We start from the raw sequence: 20,088 nt of genomic DNA, 5'->3' as shown, positions 1-20,088 counted from the left end.
ATCAAAATCATCACCATCATCATCATCCTCATCATCATCATCAACAACAACATCTTCATCATCAACATCATCATCATCATCATCATCATCATCATCATCATCATCATCATCATCATCATCATCAACATCATCATAATCAACAACAACATCATCATCATCATCATGATCATCATTATCATCATCATCACAATCACCATCCCCACCAGCAGCATCATCTTTATTATCATTTGTATTATTAGTTCTTTCAGTCATATATTATTATCACTAATTTGATCAAACTATTTTCCAGTTGATGGCCCAATAACTTTTATAACAATACAATGACACTGTTGATATACATAGCATGGTCCAGTCCACTTTGATTCTATAAAACACTATGAATTTAAACAAAAACAAAAACACCATCAAAAGTCCCACCGACGATTTGCAATCATCAATACTGCGTGATCAAAGCAACAAGCGACGCGAATCGAAGCAACAAAGCAACAAGCGTGAGTGATGAATAACTCCAATGTGCTCACGTTCAGTGTTAAAACATAATAATAAACAAGCTAAAAATCGATCTTCGGGTTTTCCCGCTAGCCTGAATCGCACTTCGGGTAGGACGCAGGACAGCCGATAACACATTAGCATTACGGTCCTGTCTTTTAAAACCGACCGGCTTTGTCTGGATGCCAACGTTTCCAGAAACTTCCTAGAACATGAAGCAATCCACCGGTGACCATCTGCCTTGATTATTATGATAACTGAAGCCGTGGTTTTCTTGTTGAGTGTCTTGACGGATTCTTGATGTGGTGATAAATTTATTTTTAGTACCAGTCACGACAGGTAATATTATTATCATGATTAAGCGAGTGGTTATCCGAGGGAAATCACCACACTAGATAACTATTGATTGGTTGTTGCCGGCTATCATTCTTTCTGTGTCAAATAAATGTACACGTGTGTGAGTAGGAAGTGGGTGTTAGGGAAATATAGGTGTTTTGATTATCAAAGCATGAATGGATAGTGATTTATATAGAGAGTATGCGCTTGTCTAAGAAGCTCATAACATTGCCATCCGGAAGTATAACGAACCAACACACAAAACTGTGTGTATCCATGAACGTTTATAGTCAGGTTAATACAGTTCAGTGAGCATTACTCATAAACGTGGATGGCAAAAAACAATAACAAAGACCTGAGTGACGTCATCTTCGAACTATCTATATATTGAATTTAGTATGTGGTGTTAAGAAGTATGGATATCTCATGCAGTAAGTTTTTGGTTTTGAAATACTTCCAATATTTTCCTTTAATCAGATGCTGGAGGTGCATTTTGTCTTTATAACTGGGCGTGGGCTCTTAACCTCTCCTTGTGTGTCGGGTAGATTCCCTTGTTATCAGTTATTTCTCCCAAATTTATCAGTTTTCCTATCAACGAAAGAGACAACATACTGGGTTTTGTCCATGTAGTAGCTGGAATCCTTTATTGGGGAAGGGGGATAGTTGAATCTATGTTGTTTTATTTTAACTCACTCAACCCTAACACCCACTATATCCGTAATATGCCCGGGGTTACTTTTACCCCATGCTATTTATTACGTTTTTCTGGGACAAATTTAGGCATAGTATCAAAGCTGATGTTCTTAATGTTTGCATGTTAATGGTAGTTGAATATATATTTATGCACGTGCTCATTTTTAATACACTTTTTCCAATTTTGAAAAGTAGCAAACATCTCTAGGATTGAGTGAGTTAATGGGGAATGACTTGCAGATAATTTTCATTGTAAATGATCTTATTGTTATTTCAACCAGTAATACGCTAATAATTGGTGTTTTGTATTAATTTGAATTTTCCTCCTTGGCTGAACTTCTTGATCTGTGTCTTGGTGGAAAAGGTGATATCAGACTAGACAAAACAAAGACAAAATGATGGCTTTCGGATCTATATATAGTTTCTTTTTTATGATCGATGTTGTTCTCTTGTATTATTGTCAATTATTGATGTTTTAATAATATTAAAATAATAATAATAATAATAATAATAATAATAATAATAATAATAATAATAATAATAATAATATATAATAATAATAATAATAATAATAAATAATAATAATAATAATAATATCAATAATAATAATAATACAATAATAATAAATAATAAATAATAAATAATAATAATAATAATAATATAATATAATAATAATAATATAATAATAATAATAATAATAATAAATAATAATAAAATAATAATAATAATAATAATAATAACAACAACTAAAATATAATAATAATAATAATAATAATAATAATAATAATAATAATAATAATAATAATAATAATAATAATAATATGAGATGATGATAATAATATAATAATAATAATAATAATAATAATAATATAATAATAATAATAATAATAATATAATAATATAATATAATAATAATAATAATAGGCGACAGCAGCAGCGTTTTAATCATTTATTTATTTACTATTCCACAACAATACAAACACGACAACAACCATTCTTCAGCCTACAAAAGAAAACAAAGATATCAAATGTAACAAGATTCAAATCAAAACTAACATTATTGAAACAGCAACTGAAACTAAACTCTAAATCAATTGCAAAACTGAAAAAAAAAACCCAAAAACCTTTAACAAAATACAAAATATCATACGAGTAGCATAACATGATTAAATTTTAGCCTGGCTCTAATCTGACTACTAAATAGGTGACTAATCCGTGTCGTACTTCCATTGATTGATGGATCGCCCGACAGTCGTCATCCTATCCATCTTTACACCTGTCTGTCCGTGCGCCCAATCCATCCTTGGGGCATTCCCAATCATAATGTAATAATAAATGCGACTCTTCGCCTCAAAACGGTATTAAGTCGGAATGGTTAAGATGTTGAACATTGAATTTATAGCCAGAAATATCAGTCTTGTGTTGAGTTTGTATGTTTTATTGAGGAGAATGGATACCATATTTTAGGGTGCTAATGCCAACAATTTATATTTTTGACCAGTTTAACATTAAATTCGGCTTTTAAGCATCTGGTTCGTTCCGACATAATACCGTTTTGAGACGGTGGGTCACAAATGACAAAATGAAATCGCATTCACACATCATTGTTAGTTATACTGTGTGACTGACTCTATGTCCTGCCATAATAGGAATAGGAATATGATCCGATGGACAAATCATTACTGAGGTATATAATATTAAAATGGCATAATGTCATAGCTTTATACTACAATGGGCGCACTGAATATCACACCTCCACCAAATATTTATAATCTCTCTCTCTCTCTCTCTCTCTCTCTCTCTCTCTCTCTCTCTCTCTCTCTCTCTCTCTCTCTCTCTCTCTCTCTCTCTCTCTCTCTCTCTCTCTCTCTCTCTCTCTCTCTGTGTGTGTGTGGGTGGGTGGGTGTGTGTGTGTGTGTGTGTGTGTGTCTATCAACCTATCAATCTATCTATCCACCTATCTCTAATACTATTACTTCTGCTACCACCACCACGATTACTACAATGCACTACTACAACAACAATTACTACTACTACTACTACTACTACTACTACTACTACTACTACTACTACTACTACTACTACTACTACTACTACTTCTCCTGCTACTACTACTACTACTAATACTACTACTACTACTACTACTACTACTACTACTACTACTACTACTACTACTACTACAACTACTACTACTACTACTACTACTACTACTACTACTACTACTACAACCTCAAAAAAAAAGATTACCATTGCAATAAATTATTTTTTTTTAATGTAGGAATTTCCAAACCTCACCATTTTATTTACATAAAAGACTTGAACTCAAAACCAATATCCCTTCCACGCCCATTTCGTCATTTGAATCAAACGACAACTAATACCCGGTCATAGATACAACAACACAGCTGTCACAGGCCAATAAAATATGATCCATTGTCTCCAAGCGGTATCGTGCCCATGTTGAGGTGAACCCAAAGCCATGGGTGAACCTGTTCCGGTTAGAGAATTTGAATAGGATTCCACAGTCTGACGTCACGTCCGCCTAGCAACGAATCGGCTGGCTCTAAACAAAAAAAATCCGTGCTTGGTCCAGGCAAGGAATAATTGGAAAATCGCTCAAAAAACAATTTTTATCTTAAATATGGTCCAGTATTTTGTACCAGATTGTCTACACCAGTCAGAGAGTCACTCCTGCAAGTTTTACAGATTTCCAAATGGACAGGCAGACAAAAAATTGAAGAAAAAGTGGACCACTTTAGTCAGGTAAGCACGCACGCCTCGTCGAACATTTGATAGAGTTCGTAGTCCAGATCTAGGTCAAGTTCTAGCTTACGTAGACCTATATTTTATGATTAAAGTGTACAATTGCACGAAATTATAAATAAAAATACATTCCAAACTAGGTTTTTATTGAAGTTGAAGCAAAAATGATATCTCAATCGTTTTGATGTTAAGGCTGATAAACTGAATGAGAGTTAAGTTCTACTGATAAGTGATAATTTTTTTAAAAGGAGAACAAGAAGAAAGAGAATAAAATATTTGTTAAAATCTTACTTTAAACTCGATACCTTTATGGCAAAATGAAAATAAATAAATAAAATAACGCAACCTCCTCCCCCCCCCCCCTCCCCTCACGCAGATCTCTCTCTCTCTCTCTCCTCTCTCTCTCCTCTCTCTCTCTCTCTCTCTCTCTCTCACACACACACACACACACACACAAACACACATACTTTCCTCTTTTTTTGGAAAGTTTCTCTGATTCTCTGCCATGCCTCCCCTCCCCGACAGCCGAGGTGGCAACTCTGTGTGAACAAAGCAAGATGGCGGCAGGGACCTCTCTCCTTTACCTGTGCCCGATTGTTGACACTCCAAAGTTTCCATCACCGCACTGTCCAGTACAGTACTGACTGAAATAAAGAGAAAACGCAAGTCTTGCCACACTCAACCCCAAGATCAACTTTTACTGTGTAAATTTAAGAATTCTTATTTTTATATATACCTAGTCAAAATCATCAAAAGAAGTAATGAGGAAGTGCGACATTTTGCTGAATGTGCGATTTCATAAAAGACAGGCGAGAGACCCACCAGTAACCTAGTCTCTTGCACACCTTTGATTTATCATGCATTGACCTGGTGTCAAACAAGATAGTCTAAAACAAAGTACTTATCAAATTAAATAATATACCCAATATGCCCAACAGAATTATTGTTTTTTTTTTAATCTTTTCATTTCAGGTGAAAGGACAAAAGATCCAACATCATCATCAAGAGTGTGTTCTTGTCACTTCAGAGATGGTGACAAAGCCAACCTCCCTGAATTGTTTGACAGAAATAAAAATAAATTGTTTCCATCAGAGCCAGAAAGAAAGAAAAGAAAAGTGACACAAGGAATTCCCACCCCATCTCAATTGGCACCAACATCAAGAAGTCCACCACCACCACCACCACCACCACTACCACCACCACCACCACCACCACCACCACCATCATCATCATCATCATCACCATCATCATCATCATCATCATCATCATCATCATCATCAGCTCAACTCTCTTCATCATCATCACAAAGTCCCACCTTTAAAAAAACCAGATTCCTCATCATCATTATTTTCCTCCTCATCATCATCCTCATTATCTTCTCCCTCATCATCATCTCAACTCTCGTCACCATCATCACAGGATTCCATCTTTTAAAAAAAAACCAGATTGTAGAACAAGTGAGGATATTTTAAATAGAACAACAAATTTAATTCAAGAACAAAAAATTACAGACAAAAATAAGGAAATAGCTAGCTTTAAAAAACCCAACTAAGTTAGATTCAACGCACTTACACTGTTTCAAGCCTTACAGAAAAAGTTCTTCGAATGGAGACAGGTGTACATTCTTTTAAAATATTTAATATTATTGTTCAATATGTTGAGTGCTTTAGAGGTAACATTATTTATTATAGTAGATGGGAAGTTCAGGAAGAGACAGTTGCATTAAAAGACCAAATTTTCATTATTACACTTATGAAACTTAGACAGAACTACGCTAACCTTCATATTTCACAATTGTTTAGCGTTAGTGAAAGTACTATAACAAATATTATACAAACTTTTATTCATGTTTTACATAAGCCATACGCTTCTCTTTGAAAATGTTATGAAGGTTACATGCCCTTCTAGACATAAAAATAAACTATCAGCTCCATCATCATTTTAAGATTTCCAAATTGCAGAATGATCATTGATTGTACAGATGACCAAATTGCTATTCCTAAAGAAATGGATAAACAACGGTTAACTTATTCTTCTTATAGGTCCATGAATTCTGTTAAAGCTCTTGTTGGTCTAAGTCCAAATGGTGTGATAAATTTTATTTCTAAACATGATCCAGGGTCTGTCTCGGATAAGGTCATTGTACAAAATTGTGGATTACTAAAACTTTTAATTTTAAGCCCTGGAGAATTAATTTTAGCAGATAAAGGTAATAAAGGTAAAACCCCATCCTGATTCAAGATATTTTACCTCAAGGAGTAACTGTAAATATCCCTCCCTTTTTACATAATAAATTTACTGAAAATGAGATTTTATTAACAAAAGAAATTGTTTCATGTAGAATTCATGTTGAGAGGGCTAATGAAAGACTGAAAAATGTTAACATCCTCTCATATATTCCAACCATGTTAAGAGAAACATCTGATATTATTTTTCAATTTGTTGCAGCACTTGTCAAACCCCAGTCTCCTCTTATTAAGGAGATTGCATTTTGTTAGCTTTGCCATTTATTTTGTACAACACACATATTTTGTTCATCATCATCAAATCACCATTCAAAATAATGGTTTTGTAGGTCCATACATGATTTTACATGATAAACATGACAAATTATGGCATTGTTGTATCAATGTATGTTCAATGTCATTAACATTGTTAAATAAAACCACACAAATTAGTTTTGGACTGAATCAACCCAAGGCATCATCAAGATAGATCTGTGGAAGTAAAAGAATAAAAGATTCAAATTTAGAGCTGCGACCATGCTCAATAGGCAAAAAACAAACAAACTAATAAAACGTCTGTTGTGGTCTTGTGGTATGACACTCGCTTTCAGATCAGAAGGTCCTGGGTTTGGGCCTCGCTGGCACATAGTTGAGTCCTTGGAGAAGGCTCTTTACTCACAATCTCTCACCGTACTCAGGTGTCAAATGAGTACCTGGCGTTGTCTCTGTCCGAAAAAATTGTAATATCGCCCAACAGGCATCATGTCCCGTCTTACATGTTAAATGTTGCTGTTGGCCAGGGACCCCTTGTAAAGCACTTTGAGCACATTTAGTGGATATTACGCTGTATAAAAACTCAATTAAAAAAAACAAATTAAGTGATTCTTTCATTCATCTTGCTTTGTTGATAAGGGGGAAACCCGAAACGTCCATTTTATCTGTTTTCGTATATTAAATTGAAGTTCACATTCAATTTCACAATGTTATTGATTTCTTCGAGTTTCAAGCAGCAACATTTACATTACACCTTAACCCAATAGGAAGTTTAGTTTACAGTGACTAACACTGGTCTAAATAAATCCTTTATTCATCCCATAGAGGAAATTTATCTCTAGGGTCTATTCCCAGGGAAGACTGGAATAACCACGGTGCAGCGCCGCAAATTGAGCTAGGGCGAGGTGACTTGCTCAAGGCCACACAGCGCAGCGGCGGGTGAACGAACTCGGTACCTTTCGGGTACGAAGCAAAAACCGTACCGCTGATCCACGCTGCCCCACATGAAGTATGATAAAATGTCTAGCGTGATTGGTGATTATGATGCTCATATGAGTATTATAATAAAGGTTACAACACGATACTAAATAGTATGTAGTAGACTATAGTCAATAGCAACGAAAATTAGCGAAGCAAGACTAAGACCTCAAAGACTCAAAGTCCGTGGTCCATAAGATAAAAACACAATAATTCAATGACTCCCTCTCTCTCTCCCTAACTAAAATCGAACGTAAACAGTTAAATCTTTCCATTGGATATACTAAATCTGCCTAAACTCAAAGTAAACTGATTATTGTCCAACAGTAGTTTTACGGAGATGTGAGATTTTGAGAGTGAGAATGAGAAGACGAAATGACTTACCTTCACAGAATACTCTTTATTCTTCATGCTGGCTTGAACTTTGCCGAACATCAAGCCATCTGAGTAAGTGAAAGTCAAAACAGGACCTGACTGATGATGATTTTCACCTCGCGAGACACTTTTATGCTCATTGGAGAAGTATTTCATAAGGGCGGTGATGGAAATAGAGTTCGTGTCAGCCATTTTTCTCGACTGTTTAGAGCCAGCCGGTTTGTTGCCATGCGTTGCTGCGCAGGATTACGTCACGACTTAGGAAGCCTATTGGAAACGGTGAGAGACTTAAATGGTGCGAGAAAAAAAAAACAACAAACAAACAAACAAATGATAATAATAATTATAATCATCATCATCATCATCATCATCATCATCATCATCATCATCATCATCATCATCATCATCGTCATATTAATATCAGTACCTACTCCAATTCTCTCACTCTAAGACAAAGTCCTTTTGCACACTTTAAATTAAATGTTTTTGAATGACAAATGTCACATGGAAAAGTTTGTTTGCCTCGTAGATAGATATAATAGTTATTCTATGGAGTGAGCATAAACATAATTATTGAGGGTAAATGAACGAGAATTGTCATCAAGAAAGACGAAATGATGGGAAACTGCGTGCACATATTCGCAGGTCTGATAGCCGAAGGCAATTATGGGCCTGTTTTAACATTGTTGTAATGAACAATATTTTGAATTGGTTTGAGAGTATTTCATTCCATTACAAACACACATTGGGCCCATAACAATTTGGGTTATCAGGCCTGCAAATAAGTGCACGTCGGTGGGAGATGATGGAGGTAGTTGGAGACCTAGCCATGACCCCTGGGCACTCTCTTTCCACCGAGATATCAAGTAACCTCCAATTTACAGTAAATGTCGATCCTTGACTACTCGTCGTGCAAATGATCCAGTGCATAGGGAATGCATTTTTCCCAGCAGCCATTGCAAGTGAAAAGCATTTGTGAGCAATTGTCTCAGAGTGGCATTATGTCAGGCTAGGATGAACGGGGTGTGTAGAAATGAATTTTATACTTGTTATAATATTTGAATAAAAATACATGGATTTTTTTTTCCTCGAGCTCAATGAGATTATGTGCGGCTATGTGGTCTTGCGGTATGACTCTCGCCTTCGAATTTGAAGGTCCTGGGTTCGAGTCCCGCTCTGAGCGTGCATAGATGAGTCCTTGGAAAAGACATTTTACTCATTAACTCTCACCATACTCGCGTGTAAAATGAGTACCTGGTCGTTACAGCTTTATCTCTGTCGGGAAAAAAATGTAAAATCGCCTAGTGGGCGTCATGTCTCTTACATGTTAAATGATGCTGTTGGATAGGGACCCTTTGTACAGCACTTTGAGCACGTTTAGTGGATAATACTATATATATATATATAATATATATATATATATATATATATATATATATATATATTATATAAAGCTCAAGTTTGTATTGTGTTTGTATTTCCTTACAATTTAAAACAAAGTCCTAGATCTTCTAATTCTAATGATTCCGACTTCAACTCAACTTTCTTCGCCTAGTTCATTCCGACAGAATACCAAATTCACGCGGTCGGACACAATTCTCCTAGCTGAAATGTCCACGAGTCCGCCCAATATAGATAGTTCGAAGATGACGTCACTCAGGTCTTTGTTATTGTTTTTTTGCCATCCGCGTTTATGAGTAATGCTCATTGAACTGTATTAACCTGACTATAAACGTTCATGGATACACACAGTTTTGTGTGTTGGTCCATTATAGTTCCGGATGGCAATGTTATGAGCTTCTTGGCCAAGCGCATACTATCTATAAAAATAATATCGTAGTGTTTTTATACACCTCCGTTGACGGTGTATCTTAGCGGATCGTTTTTATACACCTCCGTCACGCATGCGCATTGCACCCAATTTCATCAGCGATATTGTGTTTCTGTATCTGGACATGACGAAAGTTATATTGTGACATCTGTAGGATATTAATAATCTATATCTAAATATAAAACTAGAGATAGAAGTTGCATTGAATGTAAAATAATGTTTTAGAGAGACCTTATTAAATGTGATGAACAGTCAGGTGGCTTCGTAGCGCAGTGGATAAGCTGTCAGAGGTTAACCTAGAAAGTACTGGGTTCTATTCCCATTGTAGACATTTTTGTTTTTCTTTTTCTTTCTTTCTTTTTTTTCTTTTTTTTTTTTTTTTGTTGTTGTTGTTGTTTTTCAAAAACGTTTTATCAAGTTGTTTTTTTTTAATTCGATTTTCTAAAATCATTTATTTATTTGAGATCAGTCTTTGTGTGCCATGTTTCGTTTTACCTTTGATTTTTTAAATTTATTGTTATTATTCTTCAATTTATTATCATTGTACAAACGTACATCGGTAATCACTAAGCAACGTGCAAAACTACAATCTTAAGCTATTTAAACCTCATGGACGTATACAGCAACATTTTCATTAATTAGCCATCATCGCCAACGGAGGTGCATAAAAACGTTGCATTTTTTACACCGCCAACGGAAGTGCATAAAAACGGTGCGTTTTTTTTACACCTCCAACGGAGGTGCATAAAAACGCCACCAAATAATATACCTGTCCTACCCATTAGTACCTCGGAATGTCAATAAAGTGGCCGGTCGGCCGGATGGCTGGATGGACGGAGCAGTGGTTGGTTATTATGGACTGTCAATGCCCTTTGAAATGACAGATTGACCGATGGCCATTGAAGTGTGAAGGAATGCTGGATTGAAGTAATTTTAGTTTAAAATATAGGAAGTCAGGACTCCGGGTTTGGCGTAGATTAAACTGAATGTTAATGTTGGTAGGTTAGTTATTTGGTGGGTATATAAACAATATCTATATCATAATGGCTACATGTCGAGCACTATTCGCAGACCTGCCAACTTGAAATGTAAAAAAATCGTAGTTTTCAGAGAGAAGAAATAGAAGTCACTATAATTAACTTTACAAATTAATATTTTACATTTATCAGTATTAAATATGCATTCAAAACCCTGAATAGATGCTTTGTGGCACCAAAGTTTTCTTTTTAACACATTGTATTGAATCAAAAATGTCTATATATTTCTATTGTTGAAGTAAAAAATTCGTATTTTTACGATTTTTTCATAGTAGCTGGCAGGTCTGTAGTCGTACCATATTTGTATCCAACACTATTCAATATATTATAATGACCATATGTTAGTCTCTTATATTTTGTGCGGCTATGTAGTCTTGTGGTCTGTGGTATGACACTCGCTTTCGGATCGGAAGGTCCTGGGTTCGAGCCTCGCTCAGCGCATAGTTAAGTCATTGGAGAATGCTCTTTACTCACATTCTCTAACCGTACTCAGGTGTAAAATGAGTACCTGGCCGTTTACAGCGTTGTCTCGGTCCGAAAAAAAATTGTAACATCGCTTATCAGGCGTCGTGTCCCGTCCTAAATGTTAAATGTTGCTATTGGCCAGGGACCCCTTGTAAAGCGCTTTGAGCACATTTAGTGGATAGTGCGCTATATAAAAGCTCAATTTAAAAAAAAATATTTTAGAATTGTTTTATGCTTTTAGGATTAAAGGAGTTCCCAATAGCTCAGTTGGTAGAGCACTCATCCAAACCCAATATTATCCAAAATAGGCAGGTCGTATACCTTTTTTGGGTTTTTTTTTTTCACTCTATGCAGGCATTTTACCATTGTTTCACTCATGCTGGTATTTTACAATTGTTTCACTCTAGGCAAGTCTTTTACAATCTTTTAAAACCATTGTTTCACTCCAGGCATGGTCTTTTATCGTGTTTCACTCTATGCAGGTTTGTTTTTGTTTTTTTCCCAATATTTCACTCTAGGCAGGTATTTTACTATTGTTTCACTCAAGGCAGATTGTTTACCATTTTTTCACTCAAGGCAGATCTTTTACTATTGTTTCACTCAAGGCAGGTATTTTACCATTGTTTCACTCAAGGCAGATTGTTTACCATTGTTTCATTCAAGGCAGATCTTTTACTATTAGGGTTTTACTTTTCACTCAAGGCAGATGTTAATTGTTTTACCATTGTTTCACTCAAGGCAGATTGTTTACCATTGTTTCATTCAAGGCAGGTATTTTACTATTGTTTCACTCAAGGCAGGTCTTTTACTATTGTTTCACTCAAGGCAGGTATTTTACTATTGTTTCACTCAAGGCAGATCTTTTACTATTGTTTCACTCAAGGCAGGTCTTTTACCATTGTTTCACTCAAGGCAGATTGTTTACCATTGTTTCACTCAAGGCATGTATTTTACTATTGTTTCACTCAAGGCAGGTCTTTTACTATTGTTTCACTCAAGGCAGGTCTTTTACTATTGTTTCACTCAAGGCAGGTATTTTACCATTCTTTCACTCTAGGCAGGTCTCTTACCATTGTTTCACTCAAGGCATGTCCTTTACCATTGTTTCACTCAAGACAGGTCTTTTACCATTGTTTCACTCAAGGCAGGTCTCTTACCATTGTTTCACTCAAGGCATGTCCTTTACCATTGTTTCACTCAAGGCATGTCCTTTACCATTGTTTCACTCAAGGCAGGGCTTTTACCATTGTTTCACTCAAGGCATGTCCTTTACCATTGTTTCACTCAATGCAGGTCTCTTACCATTTCTTCATTCTAGCTAGGTCTTTTACCATTGTTTCACTCAAGGCAGGTCTTTTACCATTGTTTCACTCAAGGCATGTCCTTTACCATTGTTTCACTCAAGGCAAGTCTTTTACCAATGTTTCACTCAAGGCAGGTCTTTTACCATTGTTTCACTCAAGGCATGTCCTTTACCATTGTTTCACTCAAGGCATGTCCTTTACCATTCTTTCACTCTAGGCAGGTCATTTACAATTGTTTCAACCAAAACTCCTCTTTTATCATTGGTTCAACCAAGGCAATTCTTTACCATTGTTGCTTTGATTTATATACCCTCAATTCACAACTCTTATATTTATCTATCTCGAAAATCCAAGAGGTTTTAATGGTTTACAGTTTCCAGATTGTTTCGAGCATTCATTTTATGGCTCTTATTACCGTCAAAATTATCATTGTCTTTTGTCTTCCCTTACTTTATCATCATTTTAGAAATATATCCCCCCTCTCTCTCTCTCTCTCTCTCTCTCTCTCTCTCTCTCTCTCTCTCTTTCTTTCTTTCTTTCTTTCTCTCTCTCTCGCTCTCTCTCTCTCTCTCTCTCTCTCTCTCTCTCTCTCTCTTTCTTTCTTTCTTTCTCTCTCTCTCTCTCACTCTCTCTTTCTTTCTCTTTCTGTCTGTCTGTGTGTGTGTGTGTGTGTGTGTGTTTGTGTGTGTGTATTGCTAACGCAAGTTTATAAACTGACTATGTCAATAAAGACACGGTCACTGACCCAAGACAGGGAGGGAGATGCAGTTGTTTACTTTTGTTGTTGTTGATGATGCTGTTGTTGTTTTAGACATAAGCATTATGCTTTGTTTGATTAAAACACGTAATTGGGTGGGTAAACTTGGCTTTGGAACTGTATTTGCTGATTTGTGTCACAATAGGTGTCTTTTATATCGTGTGAACTTTAAATACCATATTTTACAATAGGCCAAACACACAGTTTTGCTCATTCAACCCCCAGCCATACATACCCTTGTTAACACTGACACCGCCATCGCTATTGGTTTACCTTACATTAATATTCATAATAATTTATTTAGACACTGGCATTCCATTTTTCACCACCGCTATCACTACCTCCATTTTCACCCACTATCGGTATTTCCATCACATAAAAATATCTTCATCATATAATGTTATCCCCTACGACTTTTTTTTTTAACCTACCATCAGGGCAACAATATCCTGGGACGTGACTCACTGTGAAAAATACCTAACATACAGACATAATAAAAACAAAATTACCCATAAAACATTTATTCAAATTTGGGTTCCACATAGGGTATGATAACATTGTCCTGTGTATTCTGAACATAGTAGGTACAGGTTAGCAATAAAGGAGGGGAAAATGTGATTAAAATAGAAAGACATCTGATTTTACACATGTTGAAAATATTTCCGACCTGTTGTATGTTATATTAGAAGTGAAACAGAGCGGAACATGACAGTTAAAATAGTTTGGCCATTAAGGTGTATGCTGAGCTCACGCATCGTTGTTCTCTTTTCTCGTTAAGCCCCAAAACATGGAGGCCCGTATGCTAACTGTTACCCGTTTGATGGCGAGATTGTGTGTCTCTTCTATCATAACTTTCTCCATTGTTTAATCTAGTTATAACTACATGCCTAGTATATTCTTTTTTTAAAAAATATTGTGACAGTGATTCGACGTTCTTTTCTATGTAAACGGTTGCATCTGTTGTCAAGCTCTAGTGAACTCTTTCACCGGTTGTAAAGGGTTACATGTTGTAACCTTTGACCCACAGGAAGTTGAAGTCAATATTGTGTGGATGGGACAGGGGATGATTGAGTGGATTGTAATGTTGTAAGTTCAATGGCGGATAGATTGTTTGAAATGTTTAAGTAGGTTACGCCATCTGGACACGTTGATAAGATAAAGGATCGTTCCCCGAGTGTGGGTGAAGTAACGCTTGACAGCACAGATACTTACCTGTTTTCATGTGTGTAGTCAACAATTTATTTAGCTTATAATAATATAAACGTACAACGTGTGTCCAATGGGTCTGAGTGATATAGTTAGAGTTAAGCACTTACTATGATTTATTTGACTACATTTGAGTCCATTATCATCTCCAACATGAAACATGGAGGCTGTCCTCAGGTCACACTTGCACTTTGTATACTTATTTGCGACATTTTAAAGACTCCAGATTCCAGTTTCCTCCATCCAGCGGACTCCAACCTCCTCCACCCCCCCCCCCCAACCCCCCATCCCGCGCCACCCCAACCCCCCACTCACCAGAAACAATCTATCCATCTATCCCCCCCCCCCCTCACCAGAAACAATCTACCCCCCCCCCTCCCCACCCCCGCTTTATTGCATTGTTTAGTGCTCGGAATATATTCATAATAACTAAGATTATGAGAGAAAAATGCACAACGGTTTCAAAATCAATTAATTATTTTAGAACAATTTTTTAAATTATATAATAGGAGTGACTAGGTTCGATTCTTTCCTTTTGGTTCCTGATAGAGCGTATTGTTGGCTGCAACGGTGCTGTGGCAGCTTATTTAGTACGGTACAGGCTAGAGGCTAGAGGACCGCCATCCTCATACGGGTCATGTCAATCCTACCTCTTTCGACCTTGTCCATCGATCATCTCATTGTCTCTGCTGGCCTCCAAATGTTTATTGTGTCCAGGGGGCTCCGATCTAAAACTTACCTGGTTCCGTTTAAGAATTCCTTTTCTCAGATTATGTCCAATCCAACGCCTTTTTGATACGCTATTGACATCTCCAAGCTCTGCTCATGGTGACCGCCTTTTGGTTCTCTTCCACAGTTCACCAATGGAGATCATAATATTAGGTCATTTGGATATTGCTCGTGGTATTTTTTTTTTTTTTTTAATTTTGTTTTTTTGTCACACCCCTTGACTTTATAAAATGACTTATATTTTACATTTAAATTCTTGTCAAATATCAGAGTTTTTTATGTGAGAACATTTTAGTTAAGTTCCGTAATGGCCACCTGACAATAATAGCATGCTTTGCTCTCTTCCAATTCTGCTTTTCATATTAGATCTATCATCTATCCCATCGGAAACTTTTTACCGTGGTGAAGGAATTATTCTGTCTCAGTAATGTTTCCTATTTAAAATCGAATTATGATTGATGTACTTTGCTGTTCATCTCAATTATCTGAATGTTCTAATATGTCGATTTTCAGGCTTGTCTTATGTGATTCCAAGGGAATTCGCTCAAATTTGTTCTAGATGTCTTCATCTTGCTGTAATAGATTTAAAAGGAATAGACACAAATGCGAACAGTGTCGCTACTTACATACAAACGACCGCTTATAATCTCTCAATGCAATGGGTGATATTTTCTAAAATTCGGAGTAAAGCCTGACTGCATCGGTTTCATTGCACAATTTAATCGCAAGAAAGTTAACGATACAATAATGTACAAAGGTAATTTTAAACAAGTATTGTGAAACAGGTTGTCTCGACCTTTTTTGCCGCTCTACGTTCTAAATGTATTATGTCTGTTTGCCTATGTAAGGAATGTTGAGGTTCGTGAACTTGTTTGCTCGGTTTTGACAAATATTCTACGAATAATGATAGACATGTTTTGACGCAGGTGTCAGATTTTAGGGAAGAAGTGGACAGAGAGGCATTTTATTTAGGCTTGAAATGATTTCACTTTGAACCAAGTATTATAGAATATGAATTTGTCACTCTAATAACCCGTCCCTTGTGACGAAGTAGCGTCTTTTCCAACACACATCGTTTTAGGAGTTAATTAACTTTTAACGCCACAGAAACCGCGATTGCGTCTGGAAGTATGGCTGCAATGCTATAAAGGACATAATATTGGCATTATACAGTATTCCTGAAGATAGTTTTTTTTTTTTTTTTTTTGAGAAATTGGACTTCTTAAATAAATTTTCCCCACTATCCTGAGTATAACATCAACAGCATCAGCTTTCAATGTCGATGATCCTGTACCGTCGTCTCAGAATTCTTCTAGGACAGCCATCTACCTGTTCGATCTGTCCTCTAGAGTTAGATGGGACAGCGTGGCTCAGCGGTACGGTCTTTGCTTCGTACCCAAAATGTACCGAGTTCGATCAACCGCCGCGCTTTTATGGCTTTGAGCAAGTCACTTCGCCCTAGCTCACTTTGCGGCTGACGCCTGGGTTATTCTAGTCTTCCCTTGGAATAGACCCTAAAGACAAATTTCCCCATGGGGATGAATAATGGGAATTTTATTTATTTATTTATTTCGTTGATTTTTCTCTTAGACTTTGTAGAGATCTTAACGAAGTTGTTACGAAGTTGTGCTTTTGCCAGATGCTTTTCGAATAATGGTCTCAATATACTCTTTTATAGCAAATATCTGCCTGTGATGTCTTTTCTCCAGACGTTTTGTGGGTTCAGCACTCTTTGCCCCTCCTCCTCTCCCCCCCCCCCCCCCCCCCCCCCCCGCCTCATTATACAAGAGCAGAGCCTTGCTTGTGATATTGCCAGGTTGCTTTCGAATAATGTACCCCCAATTCACCCCAACCCCGTCCTCCTTGTACCATGTCTGCTTATTACTGATTTACTTTCTGTCACATTACTTATCACTCTGTAAAGGTTGACGGGAACAACCTAGAGATCATCCAAAACTATCTTTCGCCTAGACATTAATTAGAAGCAGTGATGGACGGAATCGGATGTAAGGACTCGAATTGGAAAGTCAAGATTTGTTTTCACTGTTTGGGCTTTTTTTAAATTTTATTTTATTTTATTTTTTTTTTTTTGGCCACACGTGAGAATCGTATCAATATATATCATGAACAATTATTGTACAACTATTCTGCAGTTTGAAACACGCAAAATGCTTTCACATTTCGATACAAAGTCCACAATATAGAACCACACACCGATTCTACACAACACAAGTTGACCATCAGACAATCTTTTTGGAAGTGGTAATTTTAAAAAAAATTTAAAAAAAAAAAAAAAAAAAAAAAAATATAATATATATATATATATATATATATATATATATATATATATATATATATATATATAGGTATATTGTTGGGTAGAGCTAATAGACCCCATTGACACCTGCTTCGAATGGGGTAATCAGTGCTTTGTCCGGATATAAAACGATGGGTCAAGAAAGTAAGTGAACTCACTGGCAGCACTTAATGTCATAGAGTCCTCCGGTTCATCAGAGCCAGCTAGCCTATAGTGCCGGATTTCATTCCTGTTTCTGTTATTGTAAAATATTGCTTGTCATCATTTGGTCAGTACCGGTGTCAATCTCAAATTATGAAGTATGATTCGCTGATTCCAAAAAGAAAAATAAGAGGAAAAAAAACAAACAACTTTGCATTGTTGAATCGGGCTCGTGTGCCTTTGAATGGATACTCTCCCAGTAAAGCAACCAAACTTCTTGTGTCTCCGGTGATTTTTGCAACAGATGAAATGGGGAATCTTTCCAACCAACAACGATACTGAAAAATCTGATCACATTTTTATACTTTCCCCTGGTGAAACAAAACAGGAAAGCCAGGCAATTGGATTCAATAGTCTGATGTCACGTCTGCCCGGCAACCAGCAGCTTGGTTCTAAACAAAGAAAATCGGTACTTTTTTATTCTTCATGCTGGCGAGAACTTTTTCACATGTCATGTGATCAGAATGTATAAAAGTCAAAACATGATCAGATTTATAATGTTTTTCTTCTCTGGATACACTTTTACGCTCGTCGGAGAAATATTTCATAAGGGCGTCCGGCAATACTCCGATAGTTTAGAACCAGTTACTAAGTTACTATGCGTCATTACAAGGGAAGTGACGTCACGACTGTTGAAGCCTATTGCTGACATGGAAACTACTGGGGTCGAAGGGAGCTAGAGGGGTACTATGATGGGTTGGAGAATGGGGGAATGAACGGCTTAAAACATCTTGGGCACGACGAATGTGGCCAATCGCCCACATGGCGACATAGTATCAACTTGGCCCACTCCTTTTTTTTTAAAACTTTAGAGACACCATTTCTATTAATAGAATAGCAGAAATTGTTTCTTTTAAAAACTGTGTGGACAAAGTTGATACTATGCACCATGTTTTTGACACCTTAAAAAGTTTTAACTACTTTAATTGTGTTGCTAAATCATCAATTTTTGTTGGATTTTTTTTTTCCGTTATTCGAGCCAGAGAGGCCGATGAAAACGATGTATTTCCCATAGTCGTTCAAAATAAATTAGTATCGGAGTATGTTCGTGGTGAATGTTACTAAAAGGACTAATTGGTCCAAAACTTACGAGGATAAGTTTGCCTACTTTAAAGCAAAGTTTCCCTTTAACGCAACGTTTCCGTTTCAGGTAAACTTTCCCTTTAAGGCAAAGTTTCCCCATTTGACGGCTCTGTGCCTTGTTTTTCATGTTGCTACCAATTGGGACCGCAATTCACAAACGGTTATACTGACAGGGTCACATTGCTCTAACTGGGTTGAATAAGGATACCAAAATAGATTTATAGCTGATAAGATTATAATATATCATTTATACACTGCTTTATATTTTTATTTTGTTGTTACCACGAATCTAGAAGTGAAGGAAAAGCAACGTCACACTTATACCCTTTTACATATTATTATGTGACCCGCCTTATAAATTCGGTATTATGTTGGAATGACACTACACACACACAATGTGACTCGGTAGCTAACGTTGTCTTTTCACAAAAAACAAGCAATGTTAAGCGTGATCAGTGGCGGGATGGTAAAGAGCGATCATGGAAAATTCTAATCCCGACAATGTGCCTTGTGTAAGGCATTTATTTAACACACATCAGCACCCTACTCGACTCGGTTGTAATTGGGTACCTGACTACAAGCAGAGGCGGATATTGTAAGAGTGTTCGGTATAACAAAAATGGAAATTGGTGACCTGCTGGATGATAAATAAAACATTGTGAAACGCATTGAGCATGGTTGATCAGTGGAAATGCTCAATATAAATGTTTGTATTTACGTGCGCGTGTGTGTGGTTTTATTTTATTTATGAATTAAATGAAGAAAATTTGGCCCGGAAAAAAAACGAATCATCAGAATTTTGAAATAGTGTTTGTTTGTTGTTGTTTTTTGTTTGTTTTGTTTTTGTTTTTGTTTTGTTTTTGTTTTTTGTTTTTGTTTTTTGTTTTCTTTTTTTTCAGGTTAATGAAATTCAAAGTCTATAAGTTAAACTTAGATTCAATTTTAAGTAATACATTCATCCAGACCGTTTTGAGACGATTGGTCACAAATTTGATAACTGGCCATGGATGCGACCATTTATCATCC

The 20,088-nt window shown here is 36.4% G+C and overlaps 1 protein-coding gene and 1 long non-coding RNA gene across 9 annotated transcripts in view; one reads left to right on the top strand and one right to left on the bottom strand.

The window, feature by feature from the left end:
• The first annotated feature begins 590 nt into the window (after positions 1 to 590).
• The window catches only part of LOC144969605 (uncharacterized), a 119,209-nt gene continuing 99,711 nt past the window's right edge, over positions 591 to 20,088 (top strand). For 5 of the 7 annotated variants that reach the window (XM_078908901.1, XM_078908879.1, XM_078908842.1 and 2 more), the window contains exon 1: positions 591 to 828. The gene's annotated coding sequence lies outside the window, so the exon portion shown is untranslated. The remainder of the gene's footprint in view (positions 829 to 20,088) is intronic. The other 2 variants (XM_078908903.1, XM_078908896.1) reach the window with 2 other exon arrangements.
• LOC144969570 (uncharacterized) lies at positions 4,807 to 8,366 on the bottom strand. 2 transcript variants are annotated; one of them, XR_013644774.1, is made up of 2 exons: positions 8,142 to 8,366; positions 4,807 to 4,925 (listed from the first exon to the last, which is right to left on the bottom strand). It is a non-coding gene; the product is annotated as an uncharacterized LOC144969570 (long non-coding RNA). The 2 variants fall into 2 exon arrangements; XR_013644770.1 differs by lacking the exon at positions 4,807 to 4,925 and adding an exon at positions 5,744 to 6,998 and having other exon boundaries at positions 8,142 to 8,365.

Source organism: Berghia stephanieae, chromosome 1 (genome assembly GCF_034508935.2).
Source record: "Berghia stephanieae isolate SIO BIC M18660-M18661 chromosome 1, UCSD_Bste_1.3, whole genome shotgun sequence".
NCBI lineage: Eukaryota > Metazoa > Mollusca > Gastropoda > Nudibranchia > Aeolidiidae > Berghia > Berghia stephanieae.
The sequence above is the reverse complement of the archived record's forward strand: the minus strand, read 5'-3'. Positions and strand labels throughout refer to the sequence as shown.